Source organism: Heterodontus francisci, unplaced genomic scaffold, assembly GCF_036365525.1.
Source record: "Heterodontus francisci isolate sHetFra1 unplaced genomic scaffold, sHetFra1.hap1 HAP1_SCAFFOLD_1127, whole genome shotgun sequence".
Taxonomy (NCBI): Eukaryota; Metazoa; Chordata; class Chondrichthyes; order Heterodontiformes; family Heterodontidae; genus Heterodontus; species Heterodontus francisci.
Window position 1 is genome coordinate 121,906 of NW_027142152.1, and position 20,202 is coordinate 142,107.

General features: G+C 46.1%; 1 protein-coding gene across 6 annotated transcripts in view; it reads right to left on the reverse strand.

Moving 5' to 3' along the window:
• The window catches only part of LOC137366689 (roquin-1-like), a 132,863-nt gene extending 115,941 nt beyond the window's left edge, over positions 1 to 16,922 (reverse strand). For 4 of the 6 annotated variants that reach the window (XM_068028368.1, XM_068028367.1, XM_068028360.1 and 1 more), the window contains exons 1-2: positions 4,764 to 5,041; positions 4,310 to 4,409 (exon numbers count right to left, since the gene is read on the reverse strand). The gene's annotated coding sequence lies outside the window, so the exon portion shown is untranslated. Of the gene's footprint in view, positions 1 to 4,309; positions 4,410 to 4,521; positions 4,589 to 4,763; positions 5,042 to 16,879 lie in introns of those variants that run through there. The other 2 variants (XM_068028363.1, XM_068028361.1) reach the window with 2 other exon arrangements.
• Between the last annotated feature and the right edge of the window lie 3,280 nt (positions 16,923 to 20,202).

Here is a 20,202-nt window from a genome sequence, read left to right on the forward strand (position 1 = left end):
CAGCATCCCCAACACCGAACACCTATTCCTGCTGGGGGACTTTAATGCCAGGGTTGGGGCCGACCATGACTCATGGCCCTCCTGCCTTGGGCGCTATGGCGTTGGAAGGATGAATGAGAACGGGCAGAGACTGCTTGAGTTGTGTACCTATCATAACCTCTGCATCACCAACTCGTTCTTTCACACTAAACCCTGTCACCAGGTTTCATGGAGGCACCCAAGATCACGTCGTTGGCACCAGCTGGACCTCATTGTCACAAGGCCTTAAACAGTGTTCAAATCACACGCAGCTTCCACAGTGCGGACTGCGACACCGACCACTCCCTGGTGTGCAGCAAGGTTAGACTCAGACCAAAGAAGTTGCATCATTCCAAGCAGAAGGGCCACCCGCGCATCAACACGAGCAGAATTTCTCACCCACAGCTGTTACAAAAATTTCTAAATTCACTTGTAACAGCCCTTCAAAACACTCCCACAGGGGATGCTGAGACCAAGTGGGCCCACATCAGAGACGCCATCTATGAGTCAGCTTTGACCACCTACAGCAAAAGTGCGAAGAGAAATGCAGACTGGTTTCAATCTCATAATGAAGAGCTGGAACCTGTCATAGCCGCTAAGCGCATTGCACTGTTGAACTACAAGAAAGCCCCCAGCGATTTAACATCCGCAGCACTTAAAGCAGCCAGAAGTACTGCACAAAGAACAGCTAGGCGTTGCGCAAACGACTACTGGCAACACCTATGCAGTCATATTCAGCTGGCCTCAGACACCGGAAACATCAGAGGAATGTATGATGGCATGAAGAGAGCTCTTGGGCCAACCATCAAGAAGATCGCCCCCCTCAAATCAAAATCGGGGGACATAATCACTGAACAACGCAAACAGATGGACCGCTGGGTTGAGCACTACCTAGAACTGTACTCCAGGGAGAATGCTGTCACTGAGACTGCCCTCAATGCAGCCCAGCCTCTACCAGTCATGGATGAGCTGGACATACAGCCAACCAAATCGGAACTCAGTGATGCCATTGATTCCCTAGCCAGCGGAAAAGCCCCTGGGAAGGACAGCATTACCCCTGAAATAATCAAGAGTGCCAAGCCTGCTATACTCTCAGCACTACATGAACTGCTATGCCTGTGCTGGGACGAGGGAGCAGTACCCCAGGACATGCGCGATGCCAACATCATCACCCTCTATAAAAACAAAGGTGACCGCGGTGACTGCAACAACTACCGTGGAATCTCCCTGCTCAGCATAGTGGGGAAAGTCTTTGCTCGAGTCGCTCTGAACAGGCTCCAGAAGCTGGCCGAGCGCGTCTACCCTGAGGCACAGTGTGACTTTCGTGCAGAGAGATCGACCATTGACATGCTGTTCTCCCTTCGTCAGATACAGGAGAAATGCCGTGAACAACAGATGCCCCTCTACATTGCTTTCATTGATCTCACCAAAGCCTTTGACCTCGTCAGCAGACGTGGTCTCTTCAGACTACTAGAAAAGATCAGATGTCCACCAAAGCTACTCAGTGTAATCACCTCATTCCATGACAATATGAAAGGCACAATTCAACATGGTGGCTCCTCATCAGAGCCCTTTCCTATCCTGAGTGGTGTGAAACAGGGCTGTGTTCTCGCACCCACACTTTTTGGGATTTTCTTCTCCCTGCTGCTTTCACATGCGTTCAAATCCTCTGAAGAAGAAATTTTCCTCCACACAAGATCAGGGGGCAGGTTGTTCAACCTTGCCCGTCTAAGAGCGAAGTCCAAAGTACGGAAAGTCCTCATCAGAGAACTCCTCTTTGCTGACGATGCTGCTTTAACATCTCACACTGAAGAGTGCCTGCAGAGTCTCATCGACAGGTTTGCGTCTGCCTGCAATGAATTTGGCCTAACCATCAGCCTCAAGAAAACGAACATCATGGGGCAGGATGTCAGAAATGCTCCATCCATCAATATTGGCGACCACGCTCTGGAAGTGGTTCAAGAGTTCACCTACCTAGGCTCAACTATCACCAGTAACCTGTCTCTAGATGCAGAAATCAACAAGCGCATGGGTAAGGCTTCCACTGCTATGTCCAGACTGGCCAAGAGAGTGTGGGAAAATGGCGCACTGACACGGAACACAAAAGTCCGAGTGTATCAGGCCTGTGTCCTCAGTACCTTGCTCTACGGCAGCGAGGCCTGGACAACGTATGCCAGCCAAGAGCGACGTCTCAATTCATTCCATCTTCGCTGCCTTCGGAGAATACTTGGCATCAGGTGGCAGGACTATATCTCCAACACAGAAGTCCTTGAAGCGGCCAACACCCCCAGCTTATACACACTACTGAGTCAGCGGCGCTTGAGATGGCTTGGCCATGTGAGCCGCATGGAAGATGGCAGGATCCCCAAAGACACATTGTACAGCGAGCTCGCCACTGGTATCAGACCCACCGGCCGTCCATGTCTCCGTTATAAAGACGTCTGCAAACGCGACATGAAATCGTGTGACATTGATCACAAGTCGTGGGAGTCAGTTGCCAGCATTCGCCAGAGCTGGCGGGCAGCCATAAAGACAGGGCTAAATTGTGGCGAGTCGAAGAGACTTAGTAGTTGGCAGGAAAAAAGTCAGAGGCGCAAGGGGAGAGCCAACTGTGCAACAGCCCCGACAAACAAATTTCTCTGCAGCACCTGTGGAAGAGCCTGTCACTCCAGAATTGGCCTTTATAGCCACTCCAGGCGCTGCTTCACAAACCACTGACCACCTCCAGGCGCGTATCCATTGTCTCTCGAGATAAGGAGGCCCAAAAGAAGAAAGAAAGAAAGAAGAATACTTTACCATTTGTTTTTATATTCCTCGATAATTTAATATCATGGTTCTGCTTGGCTTTCCGAATTGTTTTTTGACTTCTTTCCTAATCTTCTCGAACTCCCTTTGGCCATCCTCTCCTTTATTGTCTATGTACTTAGTGAATGTCTTTTCCTTTAGTTTCAGTTTTGACTATCTTTTTATTCATCCTGGTGTTGCATCATTGGTTCATTTGTTCTTACTTTTTAGTGGGATATATTTCTCCTGAACTCTATTGATCATTGTTTTAAATATTTCTCACTGCTGTCCTTTCTGTCAATTTTTCTTCTAGTTTACCTTCCCTTATGGGCAGCCATAAAGACAGGGCTAAATTGTGGCGAGTCGAAGAGACTTAGTAGTTGGCAGGAAAAAAGACAGAGGCGCAAGGGGAGAGCCAACTGTGCAACAGCCCCAACAAACAAATTTCTCTGCAGCACCTGTGGAAGAGCCTGTCACTCCAGAATTGGCCTTTATAGCCACTCCAGGCGCTGCTTCACAAACCACTGACCACCTCCAGGCGCGTATCCATTGTCTCTCGAGATAAGGAGGCCCAAAGAATATTTCTCCTGAACTCTATTGATCATTGTTTTAAATATTTCTCACTGCTGTCCTTTCTGTCAATTTTTCTTCTAGTTTACCTTCCCTTGTTCCATTCTCATCCCCATAAAATTAAATTTTTTCCAATCCATTACCTTGGTCTTTGTCTTACCTACGCCGCTGTCAGTCATTATTTTAAACCCTATTGTATTGTGAATGTTGTTGCCTAGATATTCCTTTATGCTTACTTCTCTTACATGCTCTGTTTCATTTCCCATTGCTAGATCCAGCAGTGATTGCTCTCTTGTTGGGCTTTTTACATGCTTGCAGAGTCCTGTACACAATGTAAAAACCTTTTCCCTCTTTACCTAACTCTTCTGGCCAGTTTTTCTCCCATCTCCCATCTATGTCTTTTAGTGATTTCATTGATTTGGTTACACATTTATTCCTTCACTTCCCTTCCACTACCAGGTGGTCTGTAGTATACTCCTATTAGCACGATCGATCCCTTGTTTTCTTTATCTCAATCCATATGGATTCTGTTTCTATCTTAATGATAGTTGTATTCCTCTTTTCTACTGCCATTATGTGCTCCCCAAATAGAACAGATAACCCATCCTCCCCTTTCTTCTTCATCCTTTCAGAATACCTACAAATTATTAAATCCAGTTCTCCTCCTCAGAACCACCCTCCCTGACCGAGGTTTTGTTTCAGATTATGGTGGGGAGACATTAGATATTGGGTTTATGGTGGGGACATATTCATTACTGATATCATGGTGGGGAGATATTCATTTGTGAGCTTTTCAATTAATTTCATGAGCTACAAACATTCAAACGCCAGCTATGCCCCCTCATCCCTCCTAGTCCACCTCCAGTGATGCAACTGGCTCCACAGTAACTTTTAGCTGGCACAAACCACAATGTCACAATGTGCAATCCAGACTTACCTGAGACCACTGTCTGCAGCTACTCCTCTCATCTGGAGTCTTAACCTCGCCACTAACCCATCCTCCCGGGAACAACGCACATCAGCAAAGCACCAGTGATCTGTAAAAAGAGTCAGCATTTCAACTCCATCACATAGGATACAAACACTCCTGGATCTAGAATCATAGAATTGTTATAGTACATTCGGCCTGTCTCTGCAAAAACAACTCACCTAGTCCCATTCTCTTGCCTTTTCCCTGTAGCCCTGCAAATGTTTTTCTCTTTAGATAGTGAGCACAAACATGTGGCAGAGCCAGGCAGTCTCACAGACTTGAAGGAACCAGCACCCTGTCTGACGGTAGTGGTCAACCCACTTTTACAGAAACCACAGGGAAACCAGATTAGGCAGGAGTAATGAGGGAAGTTCAGAGAGTTGACAGACTCAGGCTCAACCCAGATTAACACCCACATTACCTTGTATGTGCTCGCAACTGAAGGTCAGCCTCCTCAGACAGCTGTAACCATGAACACTACATAGATTTTCACTGCTCCCTGCTGCTCTGAGGATCTATCGTAGTGGTACAGTTGGAAACTTTTCACTCCTCTGTTAAAACAGTGCACAAGACACAAAGGCTTCTCCGTGCCCTGCAACAACTTCACTTCGCTGCAGCAACAATCAACAAAGACCAACTTAAACAAGGAAGCAACAAAAAAAGCAGGGAACTTCCTTATCAAAAAAATGCCAACTCATCCTTCTCAGGCAGTGACACAGTGCTTGTGTGAAACATCTCACGATTGCGTAACAGGAAATACCAGCAACAAGTGAACAGTACAGGCTGGCCTGGAAACTAATCTACTCCCAGTTTAGTTTCGACAAGCTGTAAACTAGCCCTGTTTCCACAGAAGTCAGTTTTTCCTGGTCCCAAATCAGCATCATCGTCTCTCTATACAGTAAGCACAGACTGCAGGCTCACAGATGACATGATCTGTTACAGATTCAGAACAATTTTATAACGCAGGATGCTCCTGCATTGCAGCCCAAACTGGACCAGCTCGTTCCAATCTCAGCTCATTGAGTCACGTGCTGCCGATAGGACAAGCTTGATGTCAAAAACACAAAAAAAATTTGATAGCTGCCTCATAAGTTTCCTTTCTCTGAGGCCCAAGAGCCATACAAATGGCAGCATGGGGCCACCACTCAGCCCATCGTGCCTGTGCTGACAGGCTGAGGCTGAACTGGGGCCATCCGCTGATTTTACTGCCCTTTCGCTGTACCTTCTGAGATGCTTCCTTTTCAAGTACTTCGCCCACTTTCAAACGATGTTATAGTGTCTGCATCAATAGCCACCTATGGTGAAGCATAACCCACTGTGTGAAAAAAAATCCTTTTAAGTTTCCCCTTCATGTTCCTAGTGACATTCTCAGTCAGAATTACAGAGACTGTACAACATAGAAACAGGCCATTCAATCCAAATGGCCTACAGTGACATCGATGGTTCACATGAGCCTCCTCCCAACCCTTCCTAGCAGCAGTCTTGTTACTGATTCACCAACCAGTGGGGATAATGTTTCACTGTTTAATGCCTCAAAACCTCTCAAGATTTTGAGACATGAGGTTCTGGAAGTGAAAGACTCTGATCCACTAATGATGCATGTTTACAGTGAAACAATGGCAGTGTCAGCTGAGCGGCCTCAACTGGTCTCAATATTTTTATCTTCTGGTATTTTTCTTGCCCCTTTAAAAATAAATCCAGCAGCACACAACAGCCTAAGAGGTAGGTTTCAAAGAGCAACTTAAAGGAGGAGGAAGAGATGGTGAGGCAAAGAGGTTTAGGAAGGGAATGCCAAAGCTTAGGGCCCAGGCAGCTGATGGCACAGCCACCAATGGTGGAGTGATGAAGACAGGGGCAAAGGCCAGAATTGGAGGAGTGCAGAGATCTCAGAGTGTTGCAGGGATACAGAAGGTTAGAGATAGTGAGGGATGAGGCAATGAAGGGATTTGAAAACAAGGGTGAGAATTTTAAAATCGAGGTGTTGTCAGTCTGCGAGCCACTGTAGACCAGCGATCACAGGTGCGAAGGGTGAATAGGACTGAATGTGAGATAGGGCATGGGCAGCACAGGTTTGGAGGAGCTCAAGAATACAGAGGGTGGAAGGTGTGAAAAGCTTCAGTTAACAATCGAAGAACATCACGCTTCAGTTCGACCATCACCGCCAACCTCTGTTCCCCATCAATTCACATTTCAATGGAAGGAATGGCAAGTGGGTCAATACCTCCACCGACTGACTGCAGGTGTGACACAACACTGGCATCTGTATAGCGTATCTACAGGCAGGGCCGAACGTTTGATGGTGCCCCCACAGTGAGATCAGAAAGCACGGGGACACTTGAAGCTGCTGGTGTGGAGATTCAGGGGCCTGATCCACAGTGCAATATTACAACAGCTACAGTCCAGGAAGTGACATGCCTCAGCCTGTATGTTGAGGTTTGGTACGTGCACCAAAGTGCTTCAGAAACTCACTTAACACATGGAGAAAATCAACAATTGTGGAAACTTCAACCACCACTCACTCTCAGCAATAACAAACTCAGTTACATCAATAACGCAGGTCTAGCCCTCTCTGATCACTGAGATAATTTACACGAATAACTCCAGACCCTCCCCTCTCCGATCACTGAGATAATTTACATGAATAACTCCAGACCCTTCCCTCTCTGATCAGAGATAATTTACACCAATAACTCCAGACCCTTCCCTCTCTGATCAGAGATAATTTACACCAATAACTCCAGACCCTCCCCTCTCCGATCACTGAGATAATTTACACCAATAACTGCAGACCCTCCCCTCTCTGATCACTGAGATAATTTACACCAATAACTGCAGACCCTCCCCTCTCCGATCACTGAGATAATTTACACCAATAACTGCAGACCCTCCCCTCTCTGATCACTGAGATAATTTACACCAATAACTGCAGACCCTCCCCTCTCCAATCACTGAGATAATTTACACCAATAACTCCAGACCCTTCCCTCTCTGATCACTGAGATAATTTACACCAATAACTGCAGACCCTCCCCTCTCTGATCACTGAGATAATTTACACCAATAACTGCAGACCCTCCCCTCTCTGATCACTGAGATAATTTACACCAATAACTCCAGACCCTTCCCTCTCTGATCACTGAGATAATTTACACCAATAACTGCAGACCCTCCCCTCCCCGATCACTGAGATAATTTACACCAATAACTCCAGACCCTCCCCTCTCTGATCACTGAGATAATTTACACAAATAACTGCAGACCCTCCCCTCCCCGATCACTGAGATAATTTACACCAATAACTCCAGACCCTCCCCTCTCCGATCAGAGATAATTTACACCAATAACTCCAGACCCTCCCCTCTCTGATCACTGAGATAATTTACACCAATAACTCCAGACCCTCCCCTCTCTGATCACTGAGATAATTTACACCAATAACTCCAGACCCTCCCCTCTCTGATCACTGAGATAATTTACACCAATAACTCCAGACCCTCCCCTCTCTGATCACTGAGATAATTTACACCAATAACTCCAGACCCTCCCCTCTCTGATCACTGAGATAATTTACACCAATAACTCCAGACCCTTCCCTCTCCGATCACTGAGATAATTTACACCAATAACTCCAGACCCTCCCCTCTCTGATCACTGAGATAATTTACACCAATAACTGCAGACCCTCCCCTCTCCGATCAGAGATAATTTACACCAATAACTCCAGACCCTCCCCTCTCTGATCACTGAGATAATTTACACCAATAACTGCAGACCCTCCCCTCTCCGATCAGAGATAATTTACACCAATAACTCCAGACCCTCCCCTCTCTGATCACTGAGATAATTTACACCAATAACTCCAGACCCTCCCCTCTCCGATCAATGAGATAATTTACACCAATAACTGCAGACCCTCCCCTCTCCGATCAGAGATAATTTACACCAATAACTCCAGACCCTCCCCTCTCCGATCAATGAGATAATTTACATGAATAACTCCAGACCCTCCCCTCTCTGATCAATGAGATAATTTACACCAATAACTCCAGACCCTCCCCTCTCCGATCACTGAGATAATTTATATGAATAAATCCAGACCCTCCCCTCTCCAATCAGAGATAATTTACACCAATAACTCCAGACCCTCCCCTCTCCGATCACTGAGATAATTTATATGAATAAATCCAGACCCTCCCCTCTCCGATCACTGAGATAATTTATATGAATAAATCCAGACCCTCCCCTCTCCAATCAGAGATAATTTACACCAATAACTCCAGACCCTCCCCTCTCTGATGAATAAGATTCAGTTACCAGGAGGAGGCAGCAATTTTACAAGGACTGCTGACTTCAGGTTATGCTGAGACCTACTTTTAAAATTACTGCTTGTCCCAAAGGCTGTCTGTGATCCTCTGGTGCTATTTAAAGAACACTGATGCTCACAGAATCTCAGAAATGTTTTATACCAATCAGGACCACCATAAAGATCAAATGGTCTCCTGCTGGGTGCAAATGGCTGCCACCTTTCCTTGCATAAAATCTGTAAGGCATGGTGTCTGACAAACTTAGCGACTTTTCTGAGATGTTACAATGTGCTATATAAATGGATCTGTGTAAGCCGTTGTTCCATATCTAGCTAAACCTTCCTTCTGGTAGTGAAGATTCAAGCAGGGAGCTGTGGGAGAGAAAAGCATGGATCTGAGAGACAGCAACACATTGATTGACAGTGCAGAAAAGAGGGAGGTTGGAGGTGTGATGATAGTGACTGAGGACAGAATGTTAAGGATGTGTTTTTTTCCAGGATGAAGATGCTGACAGTGATTTTGAATGGCTGTGCGACAGTGCCTGAGGTCAGACAACAATTTACAATATTGAAAAGAAAGAGAATTGAAAAGGTAGAAAGAACTTGCATTTATACAGCACCTTTCACAACCTCAGGATGTCCTAAGGCACTCTACATCCAATTGTGCACTTTTGAAGTGTCGTCACTATGTAGGAAATGTGACAGCCAATTTGTGCACAGCAAGATCCCACAGATAGCAATGAGTCAATGACCAGATAGACTGTTTTGTGATGTTGACTGAGGGATAAATACATGCCAGGACAGCAGGAAGAACTCCCTGCTACTCTTTGAAATACTGACATGGCATCTTTTGCACCTACCTGCCAGGGCAGACAGGGCTCAGGTTAACGTCTCATCTGAAAGGTGGCACCTCAGACAGAGCAGCAATCCCTCAGTACTGCACTGAAATGTCAGCCTGGATTAGAAACATAGAAAATCAGAGCAGGAGTAGGCCATTCGGCCCTTTGAGCCTGCTCCGCCATTCACTATGATCATGGCTGATCATCCAACTCAGTAGCCTGTTCTCACTTTCGCCCCATACCCTTTGATCACTTTAGACCCAAGAGCTGTATGTAACTCCTTCTTGAAAACATACAATGCTTTGGCCTCAACTGCTTTCTGTGGTAGCAAATTCCACAGGCTCACCACCCTCTGGGTGAAGAAATTTCTCCTCATCTCAGACCTGAAAGGTTTACCCCGTATCCTGAGACTGTGACCCCTAGTTCTGGACTCCCCCACCATCGGGAAAATCCTTCCTGCATCTACCCTGTCAAGTCCTGTTAGAATTTTATAGGTTTCTCTGAGATTCCCCCTCACTCTTCTGAACACCAACGAATACAATCCTAACCGACTCAATCTCTCCTCATACGTCAGTCCCGCCATCCCGGGAATCAGTCTGGTAAACCTTCGCTGCACTCCCTCTATAGCAAGAACATCTTTCCTCAGATAAGGAGACCAAAACTGCACACAATATTTCAGATGTGGCCTCACCAAGGCCCTCTATAATTGCAGCAAAACATCCCTGCTCCTGTACTCGAATCCTCTCGCTTTGAAGGCCAACATACCATTTGCCTTCTTTACCACCCGTTGCACCTGCATGCTTACCTTCAGCGACTGGTGTACGAGAACACCCAGGTCTCGCTGCATATTCCCCTCTCTCAGTTTATAGCCGTTCAGATAATAATCTGCCTTCCTGTTTTTGCTACCAAAGTGGATAACCTCACATTTATCTACATTATACTGCATCTGCCATGCATTAGCCCACTCACTCAACTTGTCCAAATCACCCTGAAGCCTCTCTGCATCCTCCTCGCAATTCACCCTCCCACCCAGTTTTGTCATCTGCAAATTTGGAGATATTACATTTAGTTCCTTCATCTAAATCATTAATATATATTGTGAATAGCTGGATTCCTAGCACCGATCCCTGCGGTACCCCACTAGTCACTGCCTGCCATTCGGAAAAAGACCCATTTATCCCTACTCTTTGTTTCCTGTCTGCCAACCAATTTTCTATCCATCGCAATACACTACCCCCAATCCCATGCGCTTTAATTTTAGATGCTAAACTCTTATGTGGCACTTTGTCGAAAGCGTTCTGAAAGCCCAAATAAACCACATCCACTGGCTCCCCCTCATCAACTCTACTAGTTACATCCTCGAAGAATTCTAGTAGATTTGTCAAGCATGATTTCCCTTTCGTAAATCCATGCTGACTCTGCCCGATTCTACCACTGTTCTTGAAGTGCTCTGCTACAAAATCTTTGATAATGGACTCTAGAATTTTCCCCACTACCGACGTCAGGCTGACAGGTCTATAATTCCCTGCTTTCTCTCGAACTCCCTTTTAAAATAGTGGGGTTACAGTAGCTACCCTCCAATCTGTAGGAACTGTTCCAGAATCTATAGAATCTTGGAAGATGACCACCAATGTATCCACAATTTCTAGTGTCACTTCCTTAAGTACTCTAAGATGCCAAGGCCCTGGGGATTTATCGGCCTTCAATCCCATCAATTTCCCCAACACAATTTCTCTAGTAATATTGATTTCCTTCAGTTCCTCGCTCTTACTAAGCCCTGTGTTCCCCAACATTTCTAGTCTGATATTTGTCTCCTCCTTTGTGAAAACAGAACCAAAGCATGCATTTAGTTGGTTAGCCATAATAAGTTGTTCCCCATAATAAGTGCAAAGCAAGTCTCCTATTCCCATCTCTACCAAATCCCTGATCCCTCAACTATTTCGAGTTTCTCCACCGCTCTCTGTTGCCATCTTCTCCGTGCTTAGCAATTATGCTCTGTTCTCGGGAGGGGGAGATAAATCTACAGTTGCGAAGTGCTCCTAGTCCTTAGGGATAGGAGAAACATCTGCCATTGCCGACTACGCTCTGTTCTAATGGAGTGAGGAATATCTATGGTGACTGGGTGCGCCCTGTTCACGGAGTGAGAACAGCCTGTTGTTACCAAGTGTGGTCCATTCTCAGCGGTGAGAAACGTTTGAGGTTACTGGCATGACCTCTGTTCTTGGGGGGGGTGAGAAATGTTTACACTTATGGCGTGCCCTCTGTTCCTCCATAGGGATTGAGAAATGTTTACAGTTATGGCGTACCCTCTGTTCCGGGGAGTGAGAAATGTTTACAGTTATGGTGTGCCCTCTGTTCTGGGGAGTGAGAAATGTTTACAGTTATGGTGTGCCCTCTGTTCCGGGGAGTGAGAAATGTTTACAGTTATGGTGTGCCCTCTGTTCCTGCACAGGGAGTGAGAAATGTTTACAGTTATGGCGTACCCTCTGTTCCGGGGAGTGAGAAATGTTTACAGTTATGGTGTGCCCTCTGTTCTGGGGAGTGAGAAATGTTTACAGTTATGGTGTGCCCTCTGTTCCGGGGAGTGAGAAATGTTTACAGTTATGGCGTGCCATCTGTTCCAGCACAGGGAGTGAGAAATGTTTACAGTTATGGCGTGCCCTCTGTTCCGGGGAGTGAGAAATGTTTACAGTTATGGTGTGCCGTCTGTTCCGGGGAGTGAGAAATGTTTACAGTTATGGCGTGCCCTCTGTTCCTCCATAGGGAGTGAGAAATGTTTACAGTTATGGCGCGCCCTCTGTTCCTGCACAGGAAGTGAGAAATGTTTACAGTTATGGTGTGCCCTCTGTTCCTGCACAGGAAGTGAGAAATGTTTACACTTATGGTGTGCCCTCTGTTCCTCCATAGGGAGTGAGAAATGTTTACAGTTATGGCGCGCCCTCTGTTCCTGCACAGGGAGTGAGAAATGTTTACAGTTATGGTGTGCCCTCTGTTCCTGCACAGGGAGTGAGAAATGTTTACAGTTATGGCATGCCCTCTGTTCCTGGGAGTGAGAAATGTTTACAGTTATGGCATGCCCTCTGTTCCGGGGAGTGAGAAATGTTTACAGTTATGGTGTGCCCTCTGTTCCGGGGAGTGAGAAATGTTTACAGTTATGGCATGCCCTCTGTTCCTGGGAGTGAGAAATGTTTACAGTTATGGTGTGCCCTCTGTTCCTGCACAGGAAGTGAGAAATGTTTACACTTATGGTGTGCCCTCTGTTCCTCCATAGGGAGTGAGAAATGTTTACAGTTATGGCGCGCCCTCTGTTCCTGCACAGGGAGTGAGAAATGTTTACAGTTATGGTGTGCCCTCTGTTCCTGCACAGGGAGTGAGAAATGTTTACAGTTATGGCATGCCCTCTGTTCCTGGGAGTGAGAAATGTTTACAGTTATGGCATGCCCTCTGTTCCGGGGAGTGAGAAATGTTTACAGTTATGGCATGCCCTCTGTTCCTGGGAGTGAGAAATGTTTACAGTTATGGCGTGCCCTCTGTTCCTGCACAGGGAGTGAGAAATGTTTACAGTTATGGCGTGCCCTCTGTTCCGGGGAGTGAGAAATGTTTACAGTTATGGTGTGCCCTCTGTTCCGGGGAGTGAGAAATGTTTACAGTTATGGCGTGCCCTCTGTTCCTGCACAGGGAGTGAGAAATGTTTACAGTTATGGTGTGCCCTCTGTTCCTGCACAGGGAGTGAGAAATGTTTACCGTTATGGTGTGCCCTCTGTTCCGGGGAGTGAGAAATGTTTACAGTTATGGTGTGCCCTCTGTTCCGGGGAGTGAGAAATGTTTACAGTTATGGTGTGCCCTCTGTTCCTGCACAGGGAGTGAGAAATGTTTACAGTTATGGCGTGCCCTCTGTTCCGGGGAGTGAGAAATGTTTACAGTTATGGTGTGCCCTCTGTTCCAGGGAGTGAGAAATGTTTACAGTTATGGCGTGCCCTCTGTTCCGGGGAGTGAGAAATGTTTACAGTTATGGTGTGCCCTCTGTTCCTGCACAGGGAGTGAGAAATGTTTACAGTTATGGCGTGCCCTCTGTTCCGGGGAGTGAGAAATGTTTACAGTTATGGCGTGCCCTCTGTTCCAGGGAGTGAGAAATGTTTACAGTTATGGCGTGCCCTCTGTTCCAGGGAGTGAGAAATGTTTACAGTTATGGTGTGCCCTCTGTTCCAGGGAGTGAGAAATGTTTACAGTTATGGTGTGCCCTCTGTTCCAGGGAGTGAGAAATGTTTACAGTTATGGCGTGCCCTCTGTTCCAGGGAGTGAGAAATGTTTACAGTTATGGTGTGCCCTCTGTTCCAGGGAGTGAGAAATGTTTACAGTTATGGCGTGCCCTCTGTTCCAGGGAGTGAGAAATGTTTACAGTTATGGCGTGCGCTCTGTTCCAGGGAGTGAGAAATGTTGACAGTTATGGTGTGCCCTCTGTTCCGGGGAGTGAGAAACATTTACAGTTATGGTGTGCCCTCTGTTCCGGGGAGTGAGAAATGTTTACCGTTATGGTGTGCCCTCTGTTCCGGGGAGTGAGAAATGTTTCCAGTAATGGCGTCCTCTCTGTTCCCGGGAGTGAGAAATGTTTACAGTTATGGCGTGCCCTCTGTTCCCGGGAGAAATGTTTACAGTTATGGCATGCACATTCTTCTTGGAGTGAGAACCGTCTACAGTTACCAAGCGTGCTGTGTTTACAAGAAGTGAGAGGACTAAGTTGTAAATGTTGATAGGTTATTTGACTTTGAGAGGCAATGCATCTGAACTCAATCCTGTCCTTGCCTGACATCTATTTACATACACTCACTGAGTGTCTTATAGACCATAGAAAAATAGTAGTAGGCCATTCAATACGCTCATGGCTGATCATCCAAATTCAGTAACCTGTTCCCGCTTTCTCCCCATATCCCTTGATCCCTTTAGACCAAAGAATTATATCTAACTCTTTCTTGAATATATTTAATGATTTTGCCACAACTGCTTTACCTGGTGGAGAATTCCACAGATTCACCACTCTCTGGGTGAAGAAATCTCTCCTCATCTCAGACCTAAATGGCTTACCCCTTATCATTAGACTGTGACCCCTGGTCCTGGACTCCCCTGCCATTGGGAACATCCTTCCTGTATCTCATCTGTCCAGTCCTGTTCGAATTTTGTAGGTTTCTATGAGATCCCCTCTCATTCTTCTAAACTCTAGCGAATACAAGCCTAATCGACCCAATCTCTCTTCATATGTCAGTCCTGCCTTCCCAGGAATCAGTCTAGTGAACATTCGCTGCACTCCCTCCATAGAAAGAACATCCTTCCTTAGATAAGGAGACCAAAACTGCACAATATATTCCAGATGTGGTCTCACCAAAGCCTTGTATAATTGCAGCAAGACATCCTTGCTCCTGTACTCGAATCCTCTCGCTATGAAGGCCAACATATCATTTGCTGCACCTGCATGCTTACTTTCAGCAACTGGTGCACAAGGACACCCAGGTCTCTCTGCACCTCCCCTTTCCCAATCTGTCACCATTCAGATAATAAACTGCCTTTCTGTTTTTGCTACCAAAGTGGATAACCTCACATTTATTTACATTATACTTCATCTGCCATGTATTTTCCCACTCACTCAACCTGTCCAAATCACACTGGAGCTTCTCTGCATCCTCCTCACAGCTCCCACTCCCACCCAGCTTTGTGTCATCTGCAAACTTTGTAATATTACATTTAATTCCCTCATCTATATCATGAATATATATTGTGAATAGCTGGGGTCCTAGCACTGATCCCTGTGGTACCCCACTAGTCACTGCCTGCCACTCGGAAAAAGACCTGTTTATTCCTACTCTTTGTTTCCTGTCTGTCAAACAATTCTCAATCCATGTCAGTACCTTACCCACAATCCCATGTGCTTTAATTTTGCATGCTTATCTCTTATGTGGAACCTTATCGAAAGCCTTCTGAAAGTCCAAATACACCACATCCACTGGTTCGCCCTTATCTATTCTACTAGTTACATCCTCAAAACATTCCAGTAGATTTGTCAAGCATGATTTCCCTTTCATAAATCCATGTTGACTTTGTCCGATCCTGTCATTGTTTTCCAAATGCTCTGCTTTTACATCTTTTATAACGGACTCTAGCATTTTCCCCACTACTGATGTCAGTCTAACCGGTCTATAATTCCCTGTTTTCTCTCTACCTCCTTTTTTAAATAGTGGGGTTACATTAGCTGCCCTCCAATCCATTGGAACTGTTCCAGAGTCTATAGAATTTTGAAAAATGACCAGCAATGCATCTACTATTTCAAGGGCCACTTCCTTAAGTACTCTGGGATGTAGATTATCAGACCCTGACGATTTATCGGCCTTCAATCCCATCAATTTCCCCAACACCATTTGCCTAATAATACTGATTTCACACAGTTCCTCCTTTTCACTAGACCCTGTGTTCCCTAACATTTCTGGGAGGTAATTTGTGTCCTCCTTTGTGAAGACAGAACCAAAGTATGTATTTAACTGGTCTGCTATTTCTTTACTCTCCAATATAAATTCCCCCGTTTCTGACTGTAAGGGACCTACATTTGTCTTCAGTAATCTTTTTCTCTTCACATATCTACAGAAGCTTTTACAGTCAGTTTTTATGTTCTCTGCAAGCTTACATTCATACTCTCACTATATGAGCGAGTATAATATCTTTCAGTGAGATATAGTCCAGCAGGGGGGAAACTGGACAGTGATCAAGAACTGGAAATTCAGCTGATTTCCCCAAACCGGTAACAACCCGCCCAACAGTTTTTATGTTCACGGTGACTTCTGACAACGCAGAGCATGCAAAGAGTGATCGTCAATGTCATCAGTGCGTGCCGACATTTGCCAGCTTGCCAGTATCAATGTGTGAATGCTCGCGCTAACGTCACCACGCAATGACATGGTCAACCCTCAATAGCCGTGATTGCCGCCTACATTCCCGTGAACAGTACCCCGCTCTCTCACGCCACATCTGCTTCAATCGCTGTTTCCCCCCCTCAGCCACTCGCTCCCGCCCTAGCCGCTTCCCCTCCCTCAGCCACTCACTCCCGCCCTCGCCGCTTCCCCTCCCTCAGCCACTCGCTCCCGCCCTCGCCGCTTCCCCTCCCTCAGCCACTCGCTCCCGCCCTCGACGCTTCCCCTCCCTCGGCCACTCACTCCGCACCGCCCAAGAAGCAGTGCAGATGTGGAGATGGGATTGGGGGGTGGGCGGGGGAGAGAATGAGCTGCCAAGGTGACGCGAGAGTGAGTGGCCGAGAGGGGGAAGTGGCGAGACCTGAAGTGCAGCTCTTTGTTGACCTGTGTAATCCCAAGCACTCAATCCTCTCCCCAGACTCCAGCAATAGAAGACACTTACAAGTATTCAGCGTCAGGGTACTCAGCAGCAGGGCACAAGCTACACGAAGTGGGCAGCCGCTGCTGCTGCCTTTTTCAGCAGGCGTGCGACATTCAAATTTTTAATGGCCCCACAGTCCCAGCCTACGAAGGACAAAAACATTGAATAGGCGATGGACACATCAACACCAAACTTTCCAACACACTCAGACACAACCCCTCTCCTGGGCTGGCTCCTGTTCCCCTGCACTGAAATACTATTATTCCAGACAACAAAAAGAGTCACATTGTCCAAACTTCGAGGGGCTAATGCATTTTTTAAGTCATTCATGGGATGTGGTCAATGCTGGCAAAGTCAGCATTTGTATCCCATCCCTAATGGCCCTTGACAAGGTGGTGGTGAGCCGCTTTCTTTAACTGCTGCTGTCTGTGTGATGTAGGTACACCCACAGTGCTGTTAGGAAGGGAGTTCCAGGATTTTGACCCAATGACAGTGAAGGAACAACATTATAGTTCCAAATCGGGATGGTGTGTGACTTGGAGAGGAACTTGCAAGTGGTGGTGTTTCCATGCATCTGCTGCACTTGTCCTTCCAGGTGGTAGACATAGGAGAGAAATTGGGAGGAATGAGAAAAAAGAGGAATATGAAAACAGACAAGGGATGGAACAAAATGAGCAAGTAGGAAACAGAAAATAAGAGAGAATGAGAACAAGAAATGTGAGAGACATAAAGAAGGGGAAAGAGAAGTTATGGAACTCAAAGTCATAGGGAATAGAGTCATAGAGAGATACAGCACTGAAACAGGCCCTTTGGCCCACTAAGTCTGTGCCGACCAACAACCACCCATTTATACTAATCCTATTTCAATCCCATATTCCCTACCACATCCCCACCATTCTCCTACCACCTACCTACACTAGGGGCAATTTACAATGGCCAATTTACCTATCAACCTGCAAGTCTTTGGCTGTGGGAGGAAACCGGAGCACCCGGCGGAAACCCACGCGGTCACAGGGAGAACTTGCAAACTCCACACAGGCAGTACCCAGAACTGAACCCGGGTCGCTGGAGCTTTGAGGCTGCGGTGCTGACCACTGCGCCGCCCAATGAAATAGAATGAAAGGGAGAAATGGGAGTGAGGAAGGGGAAGTAAAGGACAGGAGGGAAGAAGGGAGGACAAAACGCAAGTAAATGCAACCTAAATTTGAAATGGATATGATTTGAAACAGTGCAAGTCAAAATATAATGGGCTGGGTTTCAAGGTGACAAATTGCCTACTCCAGCTACAATAATGAGTGAACTGTGATACATTACCTTAGTGAGTGTACTATATATCAGTGAGTGTATTATACACTGGATGAGTGAGTATAGCGATCAGTGAGTACATTGTATATCATGAGTATTATTATGTGAGTAAACTTAACCATCATTCAGTCCTGAATGAGCAGAAATTTCTTCTAACTAAATATTGGGAGGAACAAAGCCATTGTCTTCAGTCCCCGCCACAAACTCCATTCCCCAGCCGACTGACTCCACTGCATCCTTGGGAACTGTCTGAGGCTGAACCAGATTATTCACAATCTTGTGTCATATTTGACCCCAAGATGAGCTTCCAACCATTGCCATCACTATTTCCACCTCCATCCATCGCTCGACTTCAACATGGCCTCTGTTCATCTGCTGCAGAAACTCTCATCTAAGGCTTCATTATCTCTCGGCTTGACTATTTCAAGGCACATCTGACCAATCTCCCACATTTTACCCTCTATAAACTTCCAAAACTCTATTGCCTGTGCTTACTGACTTACATTGACCCCCAGTTAAACAGAGCCTCAATTTTAAAATTCTCATCCTTGTTTTCAAATCCCTGTATGGCCTCACCCCTCCCTGAGTGAGTGTGACTGAAAATCTCCCTGGAGAGCTGGCATGGACTCGATGGGCCAAATGGCTTCCTTCTTTGCCATAAATGATTCTATGACACTATCTTTGTAATGTCCTCCAGCCCCACAATCCTCCAAGTTCTCTCTGCTCCTCCAGTTCTGGCAGCACAGTGGTTAGCACCGCAGCCTCACAGCTCCAGCGACCCGGGTTCAATTCTGGGTACTGCCTGTGTGGAGTTTGCAAGTTCTCCCTGTGTCTGCGTGGGTTTCCTCCGGGTGCTCCGGTTTCCTCCCACAGCCAAAAGACTTGCAGGTTGATAGGTAAATTGGCCATTATAAATTGCCCCTAGTATAGGTAGGTGGTAGGGAAATATAGGGACAGGTGAGGATGTGGTAGGAATATGAGATTAGTGTAGGATTAGTATAAATGGGTGGTTAATGGTCGGCACAGACTCGGTGGGCCGAAGGGCCTGTTTCAGTGCTGTATCTCTAAAATCTAAATGTAAGAAAATCTAAAATCCCCGATTTTAATTACTCCACCATTGGTGGCCATGCCTTCAGCTGCCAAGGCCCTAAGCTCTGGAATTCCCTCCCTAAACCTTTCCACCTTTCTTTCTTCCTTTAAGGTGCTCCTTAAAATCTAGCTCTTTGACCAAGTCTTAGGTCATCTGCCCTAATATCAATGTCAAATTTTATTTGATGATGCTCCTGTGAAGTGCCTTGGGACATTTTACTATGTTAAAGGAGCTATACAAATACAAGGTGTTGCCGAGTACTTCAGTGGGTATGCTATTATTTGAGTGTTTGAGTCAGTATATTAGGTATCAGTGAGTGCAGTGTTATATAATAGTGCAAGTATGATGATATCAGTGAGAGGCTGGCCAATGCTGTTACTCTAGGAAATCTAGAGCGCTCAATTAGGGAAGCCGGTACAATATGACACTGGTGAAGGGGTAGAAACTGAGCTGAGCTTTCCTCAATACAAACCCCAGCAAGTGGGGTGAATGAGTTCAAGTGTGTGAAGCCCCAACCAAAGGCCGAGAAAACGAGTTGGATAAAAATAGTCACCAGACCAATGAATGGCCAGTGAAATTCAATATAGAGTCATAACAGCACAGATGGAGGCCATTCGGTCCATGCTGGCTCTCTATAGAGCAAACCAGTCCAATTCCACCTCTATTCCCATAGCCCTGTAAGTTTATTTCCCTTAAGTGCCCATACAATTTGAAATCATTCATCGTCTCAACTTTCACCACTCTCAGAGGCAGCAAGCTCCAGGTCAGTCACGCTCACTTTGTAAAAAAGTTCTTCCGCACAACCTCCCCGGTATCTCTTGCCCAAAATCTTAAATCTGTGTTGTCTAGTCCTTTACCATCAGCTAAGGGGAATAGCATTTCTTTGAATGGGTGCAAAGCACTATGTGAAGTAGGTGGTACCAAGGTGAAAAATCTCTTAGAAAGATGA